Source organism: Rattus norvegicus, chromosome 7, assembly GCF_036323735.1.
Source record: "Rattus norvegicus strain BN/NHsdMcwi chromosome 7, GRCr8, whole genome shotgun sequence".
NCBI classification, from domain to species: Eukaryota; Metazoa; Chordata; class Mammalia; order Rodentia; family Muridae; genus Rattus; species Rattus norvegicus.
The window spans coordinates 46,328,757-46,350,871 of NC_086025.1; positions in this window are offsets into that span (position 1 = coordinate 46,328,757).

The window sequence follows — 22,115 nt, forward strand, 5'->3', positions numbered from 1 at the left end:
ATTCAATGAACCTTCCCGACAGAGTAACGAGGTGACAGATGTGGTCGTCAGACTGGCTTCATGCAGAAGGAATAATATATTAAAAGAGAGTGACTTAGCCACAATGCTGATTTTTATTTTAATCTTTATTTTTGAATTATTTAATATATGAACTAATCTATATCTATATCTATATCTATAATTCATTAAAAAACATTTATTGAGGGGTATCTTTCTATTAGGCACATTTCCAGGCAATGTGAACTTAATGATTCACCAAAAATAAAGGCTCTTTTCTCTTGGGACGAGTGGACATACACTTAATGGTAAGTCTAGACACAGATGTTTACAAGTTTCATACAGGCCTCAAAAGAGACAAGTTTGTATGGTAACCTTAAGAGATGCAGTAACAGCCCTTGATAAAATGAAACTGTATTTCTTGCTAAAAGCAACGAATGGTAAGGCCAGGTTGGATCATCTTACAGTGATATCATCCCAGAAAAATAAAACAGAAAGTCTTTCACTCGGTTGTATTCTTTGTGAGCTGACACACATACCCCGAACTACGATCTGTCTGTAGCAATATAAACCAGCTCACTGCATAAAAGAGGAAGAAGTTCTCTGACGAGCGATTGTTTTCTGTTGCTAGTGCTCTCTCTCATCCATGAAGGCACAACTTTATGACTTGTGGCTCTCATTCATTTGAAAAAAGATTGTGATTTCCTGATTGACCAATTTATTACCTCTGCATAACAGCTGTTTCGCCACCTTGCTTTCTTTTACTGGGCATACAGATCCATGAAGAGACTCCTACGTGTTGCAGAAAGAGTCTTGCATCTCACAAGCTGCACTGAAACCAGAAAAAGACCAGCGTAAATATCCCAGCGGTCATCTTTAGAAGGTCTAGCCTGCTGTATTCTTGTCTCCTGGCAGCATCCAGTGTGTTGGGTTTGGTTTTTCAGCTCTAGAATTTAACTTTATCTCCACTGGTTCCGAGGATCTCAGGAAAGTCTGTTTTCCCAGTCCTCCTTGATCAGATTAATCACAGCTATTTTTAAGCTCTGACTGCAGAACAAAACCTACTTCCTCTTGGATCTCTCTTATGGTGTTTTTCCTCTTCTTTGCCTGGAGTTTTGCATTTTTAGATGCATAATTCTTTTCTTAAGGACTTACATTTCAGGCACTGTGGATGAGAAATTGTCTTAGTTAGGGTTTTATTGCTGTGAAGAGATAGCATGACCACAGCAACTGTTACAAAGGAAAACATTTAATTGGAGCTGGCTTACAGGTTCAGAGGTTTAGTGCACTACCATAGCAGAAATCATGACAGCATGCGGGAAGACATGGGACTGGAGAGGTGGCTGGGAGTTCTACCTCCAGAACCACAGGCAGCTGGAAGAGAACTGGCTTGAGCTCCTGAGACCTCAAAGCCCAACTCCTAGTGACACACCTTGTTGGACTTTCTTCAACAAGGCCACATCTCCTCGAATAAAGCCACACCTCCTAATTATGCCATTCCCTATGGACCAAACACTATGCGGCCATGGGAGCCATTCCTTTTCAAGCCACCACAGTAATGTAAAAGATTCAGGGGCCTAGAGAAGTAGCACAGTTGGTAAAGTGCGTGCATGAAGCTTGGGGTTCCATTCCCAGCCTAGCACTAATCAAACACCTGGAACATTCTTGTTGTCCCAGAATGAGGAGGAAGAGACAAAAAGAGAAAAAGTTCAAGATCACCCTCCAATACATAGAGACAACTTGGCTTACATGAAACTCCATTTAAAGACATTTCCCCACCCCCTTCAAAATAGAAAAAAAATAAAAATAAAAGAAGGTAGTAGACCTGATGTTTGCCCATTAGTGTATAATCATTCTGCTATGAATGCACATGGATTATTGAAATTCAACCAGGTCCTATGTTGAGGGAAGTTTCTGTGTAAAGAAGGGATATTTTCTTCATTTTGGCTTGTTACAGTCTCAGGTAGCGCACTCTGATTAAATCTGAAATGTTCACAACTGAATTCTGAACTCTCATGTTAGTTTCCTTTACACGCAGTCTTTGACTTCTTAATTTTTTTCCCTTGGCGTTTTAAATTTCTTCTTCATTTTTTAAATATTGTATCACCCGTGACTTTAGTATTTCCTAAGTATCTGTCAGCTCTCCACAGCACCTCTGTTACTGGGAACCTGGCCCCATAGGTTTTTATTTTTGTCTCTGTCCCTGTGGTGACATTAAAAGCCCTGCTGTCTCAGGATCTATTAGTGGAGGACTTTTTTTTTTTATTAACTTGAGTATTTCTTATATACATTTCAAGTGTTATTCCCTTTCCCGGTTTTAGTGGAGGACTTTTATCCTGGCACATACGATGCTTCTGATTTCTACCCTGTGTTTAGGATCTTGCATGAAAAAAATCTGTGTGAATTGTGAACTCACCTAACTTTGTCAGTGCTCATTGTTTTAGGGTAGTGGTTTTCAAATTTTTATAATAGTTCTCTTATGTCTTCAATATTATCAATATGAATTTTTATATATTTTTGAGATTTCCATATAATTACAATATTTCTCTTTCCCTCTAAACCTTTCTTGCTGTCTGTCAAATTCATGGTCTCTTTTTCATTAATTGTTGTTGTGTGCATATATGTATGTATATGTATACATACACACACACACACATACATGCATGACATAATAAAATATTAAACAGGGCCTCTCTGTGGATAGTTAGTTTGGACAGGTCACACATGGTAGAGTCAGCAGTTTATCTAAATTCTGTTTGTCTTATGGAACTAGAAAATATCATCCTGAGTGAGGTAACCCAATCACAAAAAAACACACATGGTATGCACTCATTGGTAAGTGGATATTAGTCCAGATGCTTGAATTACCCAAGATGCAATGCACGGACCACATGAGACTCAAGAAGGATGACCAAAATGCAGATGCTTCACTCCTTCTTTAAAAGGGAAATGAAGATATTCATAGGAGGTGATAGGGAGGCAAAGTTTAGAGCAGAGACTGAAGGAACGGCCATTGAGCACCTGCCCCACATGTGGCCCATATATATACAGCCACCAAAACTAGATAAGACTGATGAAGCTAAGAAGTGCATGCTGACAGGAACCGGATATAGATCTCTCCTGAGCCAGAGCATGTCAAATACAGAGGCAAATGCTAGCAGCAAACCACTGAACTGAGAACGGGACCCCCGTTGGAGGAATTAGAGAAAGGACTGAAAGAGCTGAAGGGGCTTGAGACCCCATATGAACAACAATGCCAACCAACCAGAGCTTCCAGGGACTAAGCCACTACCCAAAGACTATACATGGACTGACTCTGGACTCCAACTGCATAGGTAGCAGTGAATAGCCTTGTTGAGGCACCAGTGGAAGGGATAGCCCTTGGTTCTGCCAAGGTTGGACCCCCAGTGTAGGGGATTATTGGCGGGGGAGTAAGGAATGGGGGAGAGGCTGGGGGCTGATGGACAGGAAACCAGGAAAGGGAATAATATTTGAAATGTAAATAAGAAAACCCCAATTTAACAAAAATGGAAAAACAAAGAGTTGCTATAGTTGCTAAATGTCCAAGTTTTATCTTATAAGTTCCACCAGAACAAGTCTTTTACTATACCAAAAGTTCATGTTACTTTTATATAAATAATTGTCAGATCATGGAAACACAATAGATCTACAAAGCACATGTGCAGAAACACAGTCCCCACAAAATATATCCCTCAGAGAAGCCATTTATGCTCTTTTTTTTCCTTCTGTTTTCAGAAACAGGGAAAACTGAGGACGAAGGACATGCTTTTTCTTTTATTTATTTTTCATCTTCTTTTCTGAGCATAGTGTTTAATTATCTACAAGTACTGTATCAGTTTCCTGCTCAAATGATAACCAGTACAAGGTTTGTTAAAGAACTTTTATGAATTTCAACTGTTGCCAAATATGAACAGTATATGTTTGTCTGCAACCCATTTTCATTGGTAAAACTAAATTAGTTAGAAGAAAGATTCACAACTGTGAAGACTAAAGTATTTTTTTTGTTTCTCTCAAACTATTATTCATTTTTTGCACATATTTCAACATAGTTCTGAGTAGGCCACAGGAAAAAAGGAAAAATTGTTTTATAATGGCTGAATTAGACCAGTGGTGCAGAGGTAAGAGAGAAAAGAATGATCCGGTTATCGTGAATGGTTCATTGGGTTTTAGGAAACAACAAAAATCCCATTTAAATTAGCTACACTTGAAAAACTTTGGATTTTAATCATGATGGGTGATCACAGTAAATCCAATATCTAGGAGTTAAAAACCCAGTTCTTCCAGTTGATTGCCCAACTCCTTCACTGTTTTTTTAGGTCATTGACAATGTATGAAGAAGGATTTCTTCTCCATCACAGATAATTGCCTCAAAGAGAGACCTAAGCCTGTCCTTTGCTTAGGATATAGGGTGATACCTGGTGGAGCGTTTTTGTCTCATAAAAGACAGTTCTAGAATTATCATAGGATGTTTGTGTGAACATGAAAGCAAAATAAAAGTTTGGATAAGTACCAAAGAATGTACCTCACTCAATTGAATTGAAAATTATAGGAAAAACACTTTATCCAATAATCAATCCTCTACCGCTTTTAAGAAATAAAGATATAATTTGAAAATATTCATATAATACTAAAATATGCTTTGTTTGTGAGTAAGTTATCATCTGCGGTTGTTTGAATAAAAATGGCCCCATAGGCTCATTCACAGGGGGTTGCCTCATAGGAAATGTGGGCTTCTTGAGGTAGGTGTGGTATTGTTGGAAGAGGTGTGTCTCCAGGAGAGGGTTTGAGGTTTCAGAAGCTCAATCCTTGCCTCAGATAAATCAAAGACACCAAGCTCATTCTCTCTCCTGCTGCCTGTAGGACAAGGTATAGAACTCTTAGTTCCTTGTTCACCACCATGTGTTCGCATGCTTCCCACCATGACTAAACATCTGAAACTGCAAGTCAGCCCTGATTAAATCTTTTTCCTTTATAAGAGTTGCCATGGTCATGGTGTCTCTTCAGAGCAATAAAACCCTAAGACATTATCAGCATTCTCCGGCAGTTGTAATAAATACATGTACCCACTTGCTAATTTAATCAGCTTCTATTTAGAATACCAGTGCTTATGAGTGCTAGCGACAAGTAAAACACAGAGAACATATGCATTCCGAATCTTCAGAATCGCTTCTCAAAACAATTCTCCACATATTAAACATATATGTCAATGTAGCTCTCATTTTTAATGTTTCTGTGTTTCCCAATCTTTCTCTAGAAAACATTATTTGAAAATTAAAATAAAAAATATCATCTGGATTCTTAAACTCAAGGAATATAGGAAGGTAAAAATAGCTTTCATAGTGTCAGTGATTTTACAGTATGTAACAATGTCCATTCTAATTCCCTTCAACTAATCTAGTATTATTTATAGCAGTCAAAGCTGCTTGGAAACCAATGATTCGTAGGTGTAATATCCAGTGCCACATGCTTAAAAATAATAAGGCTAAACTAACTCAGAGCATATTCACTTTTAACCTATATATCCCATTTATCAAAGATTTCTTTTTTCCCAAATGGCCACTTAAAGCAGAATATTTGCTTTTGATCAGCAATTTTGCTCTGTGTAAGGTTAAAAATTACCACTAAATAATGTATAGCATTAAGGCCAAGAGACCATTTAAATTTTTTCAGGCATGGAAAACATGGTTATAAGGGAATTGAAGGTAATAACAGTAATTGAAATCTAAACTATGGTGTACTTGTTCAAATAATCATACCCTTCCATGAATAATACAGGAAAATAAAAAAGGGGCAGTAACTAACACATGCAGCATAATGAACATAGAGACACCCAATAAAGTAAGCCTAGGACTCAAGAACAAAATAATCGACATTCATTGGCATCTGTACATTCTACTTGGACCACTTGATCTCAAATAAATACCAACCGTGGAAAACGGTTTTGATATTTTAAAAATGTACAGACACAAGTTAAAAAGATAATTTTATCTAGCATTTTTGTTATGAAACAACAACTATCTTTCATCTGTTCAATTCTTCACTGTATTTCTTTTGAAATTTAGCACACATTGTATAAGTAGCTATAGAATGTTGATATGTGATAATTGATAAATATTTTGCATATTTATTTACGATTCATTTTGATTTTACTTTACCTAACTGTGTCTGAAATACTACTCCAACAATTTATTTGGGCTTTAGTAGGATATCTACAGATATTACAAAACTCACCGATAGCATCTCCAGGTTCTCTTTTAGTTGTATTTAATTAGGCACTTGTACATCCAAACAGAATGAACTTTCTCATCCCTCCTCATTGTTCAAACCCTCTATTATTTTTGTCACTCAGAAAATTCCCAGTTGTAACATTTCACATGCAGATTCACTGAAGCATTTAGAAGGACTACGTGAAATTACTTTGTATTGAAACGATCCAAGAAAAAATTTGGATATGGTTCAGAGACCCATAAACACCATGAGAAAAATTGTATTTATTTTCTCCAAGCACACTGATGCTCAAGATAAATTTCATATATTTCTCAAATATTGTATGATGTGACACTGTAGAGAAAAGACTTGATAAATAACCACCTCTACTCATAACATACAGGAGAAAGCATATTTGATTTGAATCCAAGTACTAGAAATTTAAGTGAGTAACAGGGATGTTTCATTTTCATTAGAGCTATTATTTATTGTTACATGTTCCTAAGAGATATGTTTGAAGTACCACTGTTTAAAATGATTAATTGTAAACTAGGAATAGTCAGACTAATATGAGAAATAGATAGCATTCTGTTTAATCCAACTTTTACTTTGTAATATAATCTCTTTATGGTTTAGAAATATATTATATATAGTTACAATGTATCTCATTAAAATTTGGACGAAGAAAGGGATAATTATCAGCATGAGGTCTTATTAGTTTACTAAGCCCCAGGTAAAATATATTGGTTATAACTTTTGCAACTCTGCTTTCATAATCACAAACACTTGCAGGCAGCATTCTTTGACCCAGCTATACCACTCCTGGGCATATAACCAAAAGATGCTCCAACATATAATAAGGATACATGCTCCACTATGTTCATAGCAGCTTTATTTATAATAGCCAGAAGCTGCAAAGAACCCATATGTCCTTCAACAGAGGAATGGATACAGAAAATGTGGTACATTTATACAATGGAGTACTATTTGGCTATTAAAAACAATGACTTCATGAAATCCTTAGGCAAATGGATGGAACCAGAAAATATCCTCCTACATGAGGTTACCCAGTCACAGAAGAATATATATGGTAAGCACTCACTGATAAGTGGATATTAGCCCCAAAGCTCGGATTACCCAATGTACAATCCACAGACCTCATAAAGCTCAAGAAGAAAGATGACCAAAGTGCAGATGTTTCAGACTTTCTTAGAAGAGGGAACAAAATATTCACAGGAGGAAATACAGAGACAATGTTTCGAGTAGAGACTGAAGGAAAGGCTATCCAGAGACTGCCCTACCTAGGGATCCAGACCATATACAGCTACCAAACCCAGACAATATTGCTGATGCCAAGAAGTGAAAGCTGACAGGAGCCTGATATAGCTGTCTCCTGATAGGCTCAGCCAGAGCATGACAAATACAGAGGCAGATGCTCACAGCCAACCATTGAACTGAGAACATGGTTCCCAATGGAGGAGTTAGAGAAAGGATAGAAGGAGCTGAAGGAGTTTACAACGCCATAAGAACAACAACACCAACCAACCAGAGCTCCCAGGGACTAAACCACCATCCAAAGAGTACATGTGGACAGATTCATGGCTCCAACTGCATATGTAGCAGAGGATGGCCTTGTCAGGCATCAATGGAAGGAGAAGCCCTTGGTCCTGCCAAGACTTGATGGCCCAGTGTAGGGGAAGGTCAGGGTGGGGAAGTGGGAAAGGGTGAATGATTGGTTGGGGAAACACCCTCATAGAAGCAGGGGGATGGGAATGGGATAGGGGGTTTATGCACAGAAAACTGGGAAAGCGGAACATTTGAAATGTGTGTCTATATATATATTGCTTGGAAGAAAAGAAGTAATTGAAAAGTAAGCTGTTGTGGTAAAAGATAAATATTCCCTAAAAATCTATGAAACATAATAAATAGTACAATGATATGATATCAAGAAAAATAATAAATATGATATGTGTTATTGAAATTATGAAAACATTGAATGAAAAGAAATGTGAGAATTAACTAAAATGAAAAGCCCATCCAGCAGGGGTGGCCACTATGAAAGCTGCATTATTGGAGCATGCTGAATGGCTTGCAGGAAGGTTGGGTGATCAGAGTTTTCTCTGCTCTGCAGCTGCCAATGCCTACATAACCTTGGGCAGAGGTTAATGATAGGACAGAAAAAATAAAAATAAAGCGGTGTAAGTAAACTTTGAACCGAAATCATATTTGGGCAGATCTCTGTGCAATATGGACAAGAAACAATAATATTAAAATGGAAAGATTGCACATTCAATAAATATTTATCTAACTAAGTTGTTGCTGCTGTGATGAAGAATAGCCATTCTCAGGAATCGGCAGACCAGGTGCTTTCTTGAAGAAATTATCCAAAGATCCATCCCAATTAGATGAAAGGCAAACACCAAGTAAAACAAACACACAAGGGGAAGGGTATTTTTAAAAGATTCATTTTGAATGATAGAAAAACCAAAGGAAAAATTCAACCCTAATTTTGAGTGGTAAAAATACTTAAGGTAAATCAATTTATTCTTTATGTGATGTTGTGCTCAGTGTTTAATAACATAAACTATATGCAAGGCAGTATGAAGCAACCTGCCACTTACAAAACTTAATGGAGCTGATGTGAAAGTGTGCAGTCAAATTACTTAGCTGACATAGCTGTGGAAAGGGTGTCTAAATGATCACTTTTTTCATGCCACCGTTTCTAAACAGTAATAGGATTCCACTGACTTTAAGTCCCTCTCAAATACTGACTAAAAGCTCTCTTTTCCTGGTTACTGAACCCGTTTGAGCAGAAGTAAAATATCACTTCTTCACATTCAAAATATCTCCCCTCTTTGTTGCCAGTCCCTGATACACCCCAAAAGCAGAAGCAAACGAATCTGAGTTTTCTCTCATTGCTGCTTTAAGCACAGCTTAGTCGGCCACTGGAATATCTTACCTCCAGGACCCTGATAACAGAAGTATTTGTTCTGGGGTCACTTCTACCTTCCCTCTGTCTGGATCCTGACCATCCTCACCATACTGACCTACCAGCAGAAGATTGTTTCCCTATAGGCTGGGTTCTACCTGGTGTTCTTCTTCATGTGGAGAACCCAAAATACTCTTATCAGTACTCTTAAAGCCTCTAATGGTTCTCAGCCTTCCAAATATTGCAACCTTTTAATATAGTCCCTTATGTTGGGGTGACCCCAACCATAAAATTATCTCATTGCTGCTTCCAATCAGAAATTTTGCTATTGTTATGAATCATAATGGAAATAATCTGGCATGAGACACCTGTGAAATGGGGTGTGACAAACAGATGAGAACCACTGCCCTAGTCTGTTTCTCTCACTCACTTCTACATAGAAAGTGGCCTCCACCTAGCCTCTTGCTTTCAGGTGTCTTCAAGCTTGTCCAATCAGAGTGCCTTTCCAATCTTTCTTAATGTGCCCTTGGAATTTTGTTCCTCCGCGTCTCTCGGCAGAGAGAGGGGTCAAAGTAGTTTTTGTGAGAGAGAATAGGAGACCAAAGCTCGCACCAGAATTGTTTATTCTAGCTATGGAATATTGCTCTCTTGGGGATTCTTAGTTTTTGCTGCAATACGTGTAGTGTGAGATGTGTCACAGTCAGCAGGAGGTTTTAGACATCAACGGCGGCCTCATGGTTACAAGATGCTGGGCATTGTAGTGTTATCATATTTGAGGCTGTTCCTTATTTCAATAGTCCCAACATTCTGTTACGTGCTTCTGAAAACACCCCAATGCCTGCCTTGCCAGAACTTGAACACCATCTGCTTTTGCTCAGAACGCTTAACTCTGACCTGGAACAACAGTGTCTTTTGATTCAGACTCATCTAATTATTTTCTTTAAAAGACCAGTCCTTTAAATGTTTGTATTATCCAATGTTCATTAAGACATTAACAATGATACCTACTAAGAAGATCCTTCTCTGGCTCCTGTGTCTAGGCTGTAACACATTCCCCAATGACACTGAGTTCTTTTGTTAATATTACTAACAATCACCTAAAATAAATATTCTAGGGGAAAATATTCTAGGGGGAAAAAAAGAAGTTTCATTGTATGTACGCCCTTTTAATTGACAAATTAGGCAATTGCTTACCTCAAGTTCCCTTCTAAGTCATAACTGACTAGATTAAATAAATATAAAATCAGAGCAAGTGTCAAAGTATAGATTAGCAGAATGGTATAGCTCCTATAGAAGTTACCAATAATGAAACAGAGAAAAGTTACTTCAAAGTACAGGGTAATCTTTACTAGAAATGTTAATTTTTAAAATTTATTAATTTTTTTAATTTTTTTGAAATTTTATTGTTTTAGTAGATATATTTCTTTATTTACATTTCTTTTTTTTTTTTAATTTTTTTTTTTTTATTAACTTGAGTATTTCTTATATACATTTCGAGTGTTATTCCCTTTCCCGGTTTCCGGGCAAACATCCCCCTCCCCCCTCCCCTTCCTTATGGGTGTTCCCCTCCCAACCCTCCCCCCATTGCCGCCCTCCCCCCATAGACTAGTTCACTGGGGGTTCAGTCTTAGCAGGACCCAGGGCTTCCCCTTCCACTGGTGCTCTTACTAGGATATTCATTGCTACCTATGGGGTCAGAGTCCAGGGTCAGTCCATGTATAGTCTTTAGGTAGTGGCTTAGTCCCTGGAAGCTCTGGTTGCTTGGCATTGTTGTACTTTTGGGGTCTCGAGCCCCTTCAAGCTCTTCCAGTTCTTTCTCTGATTCCTTCAATAGGGGACCTATTTTCAGTTCAGTGGTTTGCTGCTGGCATTCGCCTCTATATTTGCTGTATTCTGGCTGTGTCTCTCAGGAGCGATCTACATCCGGCTCCTGTCGGTCTGCACTTCTTTGCTTCATCCATCTTGTCTAATTGGGTGGCTGTATATGTATGGGCCACATGTGGGGCAGGCTCTGAGTGGGTGTTCCTTCAGTCTCTGTTTTAATCTTTGCCTCTCCCTTCCCTGCCAAGGGTATTCTTTTTCCTCATTTAAAGAAGGAGTGAAGCATTCACATTTTGATCATCCGTCTTGAGTTTCGTTTGTTCTAGGGATCTAGGGTAATTCAAGCATTTGGGCTAATAGCCACTTATCAATGAGTGCATACCATGTATGTCTTTCTGTGATTGGGTTAGCTCACTCAGGATGATATTTTCCAGTTCCAACCATTTGCCTACGAATTTCATAAACTCGTTGTTTTTGATAGCTGAGTAATATTCCATTGTGTAGATGTACCACATTTTCTGTATCCATTCCTCTGTTGAAGGGCATCTGGGTTCTTTCCATTTTCTGGCTATTATAAATAAGGCTGCGATGAACATAGTGGAGCACGTGTCTCTTTTATATGTTGAGGCATCTTTTGGGTATATGCCCAAGAGAGGTATAGCTGGATCCTCAGGCAGTTCAATGTCCAATTTTCTGAGGAACCTCCAGACTGATTTCCAGAATGGTTTTACCAGTCTGCAATCCCACCAACAATGGAGGAGTGTTCCTCTTTCTCCACATCCTCGCCAGCATCTGCTGTCACCTGAGTTTTTGATCTTAGCCAATCGCACTGGTGTGAGGTGAAATCTCAGGGTTGTTTTGATTTGCATTTCCCTTATGACTAAAGATGTTGAACATTTCTTTAGGTGTTTCTCAGCCATTCGGCATTCGTCAGCTGTGAATTCTTTGTTTAGCTCTGAACCCCATTTTTTAATAGGGTTATTTGTTTCCCTGCGGTCTAACTTCTTGAGTTCTTTGTATATTTTGGAAATAAGGCCTCTATCTGTTGTAGGATTGGTAAAGATCTTTTCCCAATCTGTTGGTTGCCGTTTTGTCCTAACCACAGTGTCCTTTGCCTTACAGAAGCTTTGCAGTTTTATGAGATCCCATTTGTCGATTCTTGATCTTAGAGCATAAGCCATTGGTGTTTTGTTCAGGAAATTTTTTCCAGTGCCCATGTGTTCCAGATGCTTCCCTAGTTTTTCTTCTATTAGTTTGAGTGTGTCTGGTTTGATGTGGAGGTCCTTGATCCACTTGGACTTAAGCTTTGTACAGGGTGATAAGGATGGATCGATCTGCATTCTTCTACATGTTGCCCTCCAGTTGAACCAGCACCATTTGCTGAAAATGCTATCTTTTTTCCATTGGATGGTTTTGGCTCCTTTGTCAAAAATCAAGTGACCATAGGTGTGTGGGTTCATTTCTGGGTCTTCAATTCTATTCCATTGGTCTATCTGTCTGTCTCTGTACCAATACCATGCAGTTTTTATCACTATTGCTCTGTAATACTGCTTGAGTTCAGGGATAGTGATTCCCCCTGAAGTCCTTTTATTGTTGAGGATAGCTTTAGCTATCCTGGGTTTTTTGTTATTCCAGATGAATTTGCAAATTGTTCTGTCTAACTCTTTGAAGAATTGGATTGGTATTTTGATGGGGATTGCATTGAATCTGTAGATTGCTTTTGGTAAAATGGCCATTTTTACCATATTAATCCTGCCAATCCATGAGCATGGGAGATCTTTCCATCTTCTGAGGTCTTCTTCAATTTCTTTCCTCAGTGTCTTGAAGTTCTTATTGTACAGATCTTTTACTTGCTTGGTTAAAGTCACACCGAGGTACTTTATATTATTTGGGTCTATTATGAAGGGTGTCGTTTCCCTAATTTCTTTCTCGGCTTGTTTCTCTTTTGTATAGAGGAAGGCAACTGATTTATTTGAGTTAATTTTATACCCAGCCACTTTGCTGAAGTTGTTTATCAGCTTTAGTAGTTCTCTGGTGGAACTTTTGGGATCACTTAAATATACTATCATGTCATCTGCAAATAGTGATATTTTGACCTCTTCTTTTCCGATCTGTATCCCTTTGATCTCCTTTTGTTGTCTGATTGCTCTGGCTAGAACTTCAAGAACTATATTGAATAAGTAGGGAGAGAGTGGGCAGCCTTGTCTAGTCCCTGATTTTAGTGGGATTGCTTCAAGTTTCTCTCCATTTAGTTTAATGTTAGCAACTGGTTTGCTGTATATGGCTTTTACTATGTTTAGGTATGGGCCTTGAATTCCTATTCTTTCCAGGACTTTTATCATGAAGGGGTGTTGAATTTTGTCAAATGCTTTCTCAGCATCTAATGAAATGATCATGTGGTTCTGTTCTTTCAGTTTGTTTATATAATGGATCACGTTGATGGTTTTCCGTATATTAAACCATCCCTGCATGCCTGGGATGAAGCCTACTTGATCATGGTGGATGATTGTTTTGATGTGCTCTTGAATTCGGTTTGCCAGAATTTTATTGAGTATTTTTGCGTCGATATTCATAAGGGAAATTGGTCTGAAGTTCTCTTTCTTTGTTGTGTCTTTGTGTGGTTTAGGTATAAGAGTAATTGTGGCTTCGTAGAAGGAATTCGGTAGGGCTCCATCTGTTTCAATTTTGTGGAATAGTTTGGATAATATTGGTATGAGGTCTTCTATGAAGGTTTGATAGAATTCTGCACTAAACCCGTCTGGACCTGGGCTCTTTTTGGTTGGGAGACCTTTAATGACTGCTTCTATTTCCTTAGGAGTTATGGGGTTGTTTAACTGGTTTATCTGTTCCTGATTTAACTTCGATACCTGGTATCTGTCTAGGAAATTGTCCATTTCCTGAAGATTTTCAAATTTTGTTGAATATAGGTTTTTATAGTAAGATCTGATGATTTTTTGAATTTCCTCCAAATCTGTAGTTATGTCTCCCTTTTCATTTCTGATTTTGTTAATTTGGACACACTCTCTGTGTCCTCTCGTTAGTCTGGCTAAGGGTTTATCTATCTTGTTGATTTTCTCAAAGAACCAACTTTTGGTTCTGTTGATTCTTTCTATGGTCCTTTTTGTTTCTACTTGGTTGATTTCAGCTCTGAGTTTGATTATTTCCTGCCTTCTACTCCTCCTGGGTGTATTTGCTTCTTTTTGTTCTAGAGCTTTTAGGTGTGCTGTCAAGCTGCTGACATATGCTCTTTCCTGTTTCTTTCTGCAGGCACTCAGCGCTATGAGTTTTCCTCTTAGCACAGCTTTCATTGTGTCCCATAAGTTTGAGTATGTTGTATCTTCATTTTCATTAAATTCTAAAAAGTTTTTAATTTCTTTCTTTATTTCTTCCTTGACCAGGTTATCATTGAGTAGAGCATTGTTCAATTTCCACGTATATGTGGGCATTCTTCCCTTATTGTTATTGAAGACCAGTTTTAGGCCGTGGTGGTCCGATAGCACGCATGGGATTATTTCTATCTTTCTGTACCTGTTGAGGCCTGTTTTTTGACCAATTATATGGTCAATTTTGGAGAAAGTACCATGAGGAGCTGAGAAGAAGGTATATCCTTTTGCTTTAGGATAGAATGTTCTATAAATATCCGTTAAGTCCATTTGGCTCATGACTTCTCTTAGTCTGTCTACATCACTGTTTAATTTCTGTTTCCATGATCTGTCCATTGATGAGAGTGGGGTGTTGAAATCTCCCACTATTATTGTGTGAGGTGCAATGTGTGTTTTGAGCTTTAGTAAGGTTTCTTTTACATATGTAGGTGCCCTTGTATTTGGGGCATAGATATTTAGGATTGAGAGTTCATCTTGGTTGATTTTTCCTTTGATGAATATGAAGTGTCCTTCCTTATCTTTTTTGATGACTTTTAGTTGGAAATTGATTTTATTTGATATTAGAATGGCTACTCCAGCTTGCTTCTTCTGACCATTTGCTTGGAAAGTTGTTTTCCAGCCTTTCACTCTGAGATAGTGTCTGTCTTTGTCTCTGAGGTGTGTTTCCTGTAGGCAGCAGAATGCAGGGTCCTCGTTGCGTATCCAGTTTGTTAATCTATGTCTTTTTATTGGGGAGTTGAGGCCATTGATATTGAGAGATATTAAGGAATAGTGATTATTGCTTCCCGTTATATTCATATTTGATGTGAGGTTATGTTTGTGTGCTTTCATTGTCTTTGTTTTGTTGCCAAGACGATTAGTTTCTTGCTTCTTCTAGGGTATAGCTTGCCTCCTTATGTTGGGCTTTACCATTTATTATCCTTTGTAGTGCTGGATTTGTAGAAAGATATTGTGTAAATTTGGTTTTGTCATGGAATATCTTGGTTTCTCCATCAATGTTAATTGAGAGTTTTGCTGGATACAGTAATCTGGGCTGGCATTTGTGTGCTCTTAGGGTCTGTATAACATCAGTCCAGGATCTTCTGGCCTTCATAGTTTCTGGCGAGAAGTCTGGTGTGATTCTGATAGGTCTCCCTTTATATGTTACTTGACCTTTTTCCCTTACTGCTTTTAATATTCTTTCTTTATTTTGTGCGTTTGGTGTTTTGACAATTATGTGAGGGGAGGTGTTTCTTTTCTGGTCCAATCTATTTGGAGTTCTGTAGGCTTCCTGTATGTCTATGGGTATCTCTTTTTTTAGGTTAGGGAAGTTTTCTTCTATGATTTTGTTGAAGATATTTACTGGTCCTTTGAGCTGGGAGTCTTCGCTCTCTTCTATACCTATTATCCTTAGGTTTGATCTTCTCATTGAGTCCTGGATTTCCTGTATGTTTTGGACCAGTAGCTTTTTCCGCTTTACATTATCTTTGACAGTTGAGTCAATGATTTCTATGGAATCTTCTGCTCCTGAGATTCTCTCTTCCATCTCTTGTATTCTGTTGGTGAAGCTTGTATCTACAGCTCCTTGTCTCTTCTTTTGGTTTTCTATATCCAGGGTTGTTTCCATGTGTTCTTTCTTGATTGCTTCTATTTCCATTTTTAATTCCTTCAACTGTTTGATTGTGTTTTCCTGGAATTCTTTCAGGGATTTTTGCGATTCCTCTCTGTAGGCTTTTACTTGTTTATTAATGTTTTCCTGTGCTTCCCTAAGTGTGTTCAGGTCTTTCCTGAAGTCCTCCAGCATCATGATCAAATATGATTTTGAAACTAGATCTTGCTTTTCTGGTGTGTTTGGATATTCCATGTTTGTTTTGGTGGGAGAATTGGGCTCCGATGATGGCATGTAGTCTTGGTTTCTGTTGCTTGGGTTCCTGCGCTTGCCTCTCGCCATCAGATTATCTCTAGTGTTACTTTGTTCTGCTATTTCTGACAGTGGCTAGACTGTCCTATAAGCCTGTGTGTCAGGAGTGCTGTAGACCTGTTTTCCTCTCTTTCAGTCAGTTATGGGGACAGAGTGTTCTGCTTTCGGGCGTGTAGTTTTTCCTCTCTACAGGTCTTCAGCTGTTCCTGTGGGCCTGTGTCTTGAGTTCACCAGGCAGCTTTCTTGCAGCAGAAAATTTGGTCTTACCTGTGATCCCGAGGCTCAAGTTCGCTCGTGGGGTGCTGCCCAGGGGCTCTCTGCAGCGGCAGCAACCAGGAAGACCTGTGCCGCCCCTTCCGGGAGCTTCAGTGCACCAGGGTTCCAGATGGTCTTTGGCTTTTTCCTCTGGCGTCCGAGATGTGTGTGCAGGGAGCAGTCTCTTCTGGTTTCCCAGGCCTGTCTGCCTCTCTGAAGGTTTAGCTCTCCCTCCCACGGGATTTGGGTGCAGAGAACTGTTTATCCGGTCTGTTTCCTTCAGGGTCCGGCGGTGTCTCTGGCTGGGGTCCTGCCGCTCCTGGGCCCTCCCCCACGGGAGCCCAGAGGCCTTATACAGTTTCCTCTTGGGCCAGGGATGTGGGCAGGGGTGAGCAGTGTTGGTGGTCTCTTCCGCTCTGCAGCCTCAGGAGTGCCCACCTGACCAGGCGGTTGGGTCTCTCTCTCACCGGGTCTGGGAGCAGAGAGCTGCTGCGGGCCGGGATCCGCGGGTGTGGGACTTCCGGTAAACACAGAACGTGCCCGGTTCTAGAGAAATTCTGCTTCCGTGTGTCCCAAGCTCACCAGGCAGCTTTCTTGCAGCAGAAAATTTGGTCTTACCTGTGATCCCGAGGCTCAAGTTCGCTCGTGGGGTGCTGCCCAGGGGCTCTCTGCAGCGGCAGCAACCAGGAAGACCTGTGCCGCCCCTTCCGGGAGCTTCAGTGCACCAGGGTTCCAGATGGTCTTTGGCTTTTTCCTCTGGCGTCCGAGATGTGTGTGCAGGGAGCAGTCTCTTCTGGTTTCCCAGGCCTGTCTGCCTCTCTGAAGGTTTAGCTCTCCCTCCCACGGGATTTGGGTGCAGAGAACTGTTTATCCGGTCTGTTTCCTTCAGGGTCCGGCGGTGTCTCTGGCTGGGGTCCTGCCGCTCCTGGGCCCTCCCCCACGGGAGCCCAGAGGCCTTATACAGTTTCCTCTTGGGCCAGGGATGTGGGCAGGGGTGAGCAGTGTTGGTGGTCTCTTCCGCTCTGCAGCCTCAGGAGTGCCCACCTGACCAGGCGGTTGGGTCTCTCTCTTGCTCTCTTATTCTTATAAGTCCACCTCCCTGTCTAAGAAGAGACCGCTTTCAGTGAGACATCGGTGGGAGTCACTAACCTTTGTAGAGGATGTGTATGGCTCTGCAATATCTCTGCTTCTCCTTTATTTACATTTCAAATGTCATTCCCTTTCCTGGTTTCCTGTCCATAAGTCCCCATCCCCTCCCGCTCCCCCTACGGGTATTTCTGCCCATCCACCCCCCTTACCTGCTCTCCGACATTCCCCTGCACTGGGGGTCCAACTTTGGCAAGACCAAGGAGTTTCCCTTCCACTGGTGCCCCAACATGGCTATTCTCTGCTACATATGCTGTTGGAGCCCTGGGTCAGTCCATGTATAGTCAGAAATGTTAATATTTAATGACGTTCAAGCGCATATGCAAATTTAGTAATTCACACAGGGTAGGAATCTTAGGAGAAAAGAATTCTCACAGGATGGAGATCTTAAGAAAAATGGCAAATTAGTAATTCCTTCTCAGTTCCTTGTATTGTCACAATGTCACAAACATCAAAGATAAAGTCTGGTTCGAGAAAAAGTGTCCCACGTCTGTAAGAAGTTTTGGACACTTGTCTTTTGTATCATCTAAAACTTGGTTGTTATTATTTCAATTAAAGAATATTCTAGGGGGGGAAAGAAGCCTCATTAACTATTAACTATTAAAACATTTTTGCTTTCCAGAAATGCAATAGTCATTAAACCTTCGTTGAATGAATACAATACGTGCTTCCACACAGATGCTTTTAAACTGAAGGAACTGAAAAACCAGCAGAAGCCCTACTGTCTGAGACTTGCCTGGCCTGCAATAAATGGGCTAATTTACAGGAAAAAAATCAACAAAAAATGAAGAACAGGTCAGCATAGTTGACTTGGTCAAGATGTCATTTAAAGTTTAGGGAGATTAAGTAGGGCACAACAAATATATTTTAAAATTTAAAAGAAAATCTCAGCTATGATATCTCCTTTTTCTCAAACCTCTTTTTATGTGCCAGTATTTCTTAAGGTATTTACTTGAGGCATATTCAACATTGTTTTTCTCCCTGTGACGTTTTAAGTGAACATTTTAAGAATATGGCTTACGGAGACCATCAGAAATTTAACAAGCAGGAAGACCCAAGTGAGGATGCTTCAATCCTACTTAGAAAGGGAAACAAAATAATCACAGGTCTGGACAGAGGGTAGGACCTAGGTGGAGGAGAGGGGGAAGGGAAAATGGGAGCAGGATTAGGTATGGGTGTGGAACAAGAGAGAAACCCAGTGGACCAGGAGAATGAAAGGAAATATGCAACTTCTGGGAGTGGGAGGCAGGGGGTGCTCTCCAGAAAGTCCCAGAAACCTGGGAGGTGAGAGACTCTCAGGACTCAATGGGGGGTGACCTTAGCCAAAATGCCCAGCAATGGGGAGAGGGAACTAGAAGAGTTCACCTCCAGTAGATAGACAGGGACCCAAGTGGAGTGACAGAGTGACCAACCCACACTCAAAATTTCTGACCCAGAATTGTTCTTGTCTAAAAGAACTGTAGAGACAAAAATAGAGAAGAGTCTGAAGGAAAGGTGGTCCAGTGACTGGCCCAAGTTGAAATCCATCTCATGCAGGGTGGGAGGCACTAATTCCTGACACTGTTTCTGATGCTATGATGTGCTTGCAGACAGGAGCCTAGCAAGGTTGTCTCTGAGAGGCTGACCAAGACAGATGCAGATATTTACACCCAACCATGGTACTGGTTAGGGACCTCTATGGAAGAATTAGGGGAAGGATTGAAGGAGCTGAAGGGGAGAGCTACCCCCCATAGGAAGACCAGCAGCCTCAACTAAACCTGGGAGAACCCAGAGACTGAGCCTCCGATCAGGCAGCATCCAGTGCTGACCCAAGCCCTACCCTCATCCTTCCTCCCCACACATACGTAGCAGAGGACTGCCTGGTCTGGCCTCAGTGGGAGAAAATGCACCTAATCCTCAAGACTTGAGGCCCCAGGGTAGGAGGATATCTGGGGTGGAGCAAGGCAGGGAGCACCCTCTAGGAGGCAAAGGGTAGGAGGAACTGTGGGGAGGGGAAGTTGGGACAAGTGGTGGAATGTAAATAAATAAAATAGTTAATTAAAGAGAATATAGCTTAATTCAAATTATTAATATTGGTTGAGTATTTCATATAATATTAAACTATATATTGTATTGTAACTCTAAAAATCTGATTATTCAAGGCTGGAAAGAATGGTAAGTGGATGTCAAATTTGTACAATTTGTATCAAATTGACCACTAGTGGCAAGTTTAAATGAGAAATCTTCATCTACTATTGAATTAAATAAAATAGTCTTATGATTAATTTATAACTTGTAAATCAAAATAGATAATTAAAGTTTTAAGATAAAGATACAAATGTTGCAGTAAACTCTCCAGTCAGGAACTATTTTTTTTAATTGCGTTATGTAATAAATTAAGAAAAATGAAGATATTTTATCTCAATTCCTATAATATCGAGTCTAATGAGTGGAAAAAGATAAAACATTATCATGAACCTGACCCACATTAATATTTGTAAAACTTCCACAAGGTCCTCTTGTTAGTTTGAAATTCTAAATCTATATGATAAAGAGGCAATATAGTAGATCCCTTTTGTGCCCTCATGCTAACATTTCTGAGCAGTCGAACAATAAAGCATTGTTTTACAGTTATTTGGGATAGGCATATCAGGGTCCAATTATGTGTGAGGAATACTAGGTTAGAAAAAGTAAGGAAGAATGTAGAAGGAGGGTGGGGAGGGATTATTAATATGACTACAATACATTTATGAGGCTCTCAAAGAACAACTATAAACATTATTTATATAAGTAAATGAATAAATAAGACGAAAACAAAGTCTTTTACTAGAACTTTTCAGTAAATAACTAATACACATTCTTGTTTTACAATGAGCCAGTTATAAATATAAAAATATTTTAGTAACAGAGGTTTAATCATTGGCATATCTATTAGCACTATATGAGAATATATCAAAATTCCACTGTTAGGAATATTGTTCTAGTCTAACATGAAAACACTAAGGTGGTTCTTTGGGGAAAAGGTGAGATCTAGGACCAACGGTCTCGTGCATGTTCAGACTTCATGCATTAAATGAGCCCAGTCCCCGGACTGAAAATTTTCTAGAAAAATATAAATGATCAAAATTGACATAAAAATAAATAAAAGGATTTGGTAGAATTTAAGTAATTTAAAGTTATATAGAATTAGATTCAATGTTGAAAGTCTCCTCAAATAGTTTGCTCTATCATTTTTAAATAACAATGTCATGCAGTATTTAGGAAATAAAAATACACACAACTTTCTCAGTTACTGTTATGAATCTTGCTTATCACTGATGCAAAAGTTTATCTAAAAAGAATTCAAAAATTCCACAGACTAATATCATTTGAAAATGTCTAATTCTCAATACAATATACTGCAAGACAATCAAATACCCTTGATGAGGCAGGGCTATTTATCGTACATCCAAATCCTGCTTTTCCCAGGAACTGAATTCTTGTAACACATCCTGTGAAGCAGACATAGGGAAATGGTTCAAGAGCTGTCTATTCCCATATACAGACACCACACCCAGACACTATTGCGGATGCCAAGAAGTGCTTGCTGACAGGAGCCTGATATGAAATGTCTCCTGAGAGGCTCTGCCAGAGCTTTACCAGTACAGATGAGAATGCTTGCAGCTAACCATCAGACTGAGCATGGGGACCCCAATGGAGGAGTTAGCGAAAGGACTAAAGGAACTGAAAGGGTTTGAAAGCCCATAGGGAGACCAACAATATCAACCAACCAGACCCCTGAGAGCTCCCAGGAACTAAACCACTAACCAAAGAGTACACATGGATGGACCTATGGCTCCAGATGCATATTTAGCAGAGTATGGCATTGTCTGGCATCAGTGGGCAGAGAGGACCTTGGTCCTGTGAAGGCTTAATGCCCAGTGTATGGGGATGCCAGGATCAGGTGGGAGTGTGTGGGTGGGTGGGGATCACACTCATAGAAGCAGAGGGAGAGGGGATGGGCTAGGGGGTTTCCGAAGGGGAAACTGCGACAGGGAATAACATTTGAAATGCAAATACATAAAATATCCAGCTTAAAAAAAAAAGAGCTGTCTATTCCAACCAGGAGCCAGATCAACTACCACGATGAATTTAAAATTTTTCCCACTCATTTTCTCCTGACATAAATGTTTTGTAATATGCTTAAAAAAGGGTTTCGAGTATTTGCCCAAACTATGAATAGGGGATCATTTGAAGCACATTTAATACATCCAGAAATCCAGGTGAGCAGGGTTCTAAAATCAGTTCTTCATTTGCCTAAGGTCTCTATTCCTGACTCTGCTTGATCTACCTCTTCTAAAATACTTTTTATTTAGTCTATGAGAATTTCATATTTACCTTTCCTGTGTTTTGATTATATAGTCCCCAGTCACTTGCCAGACATGTTTCCCCCCACCAACATATCCCTTCCAATGTCATACATTTCTTGTTAAATTGA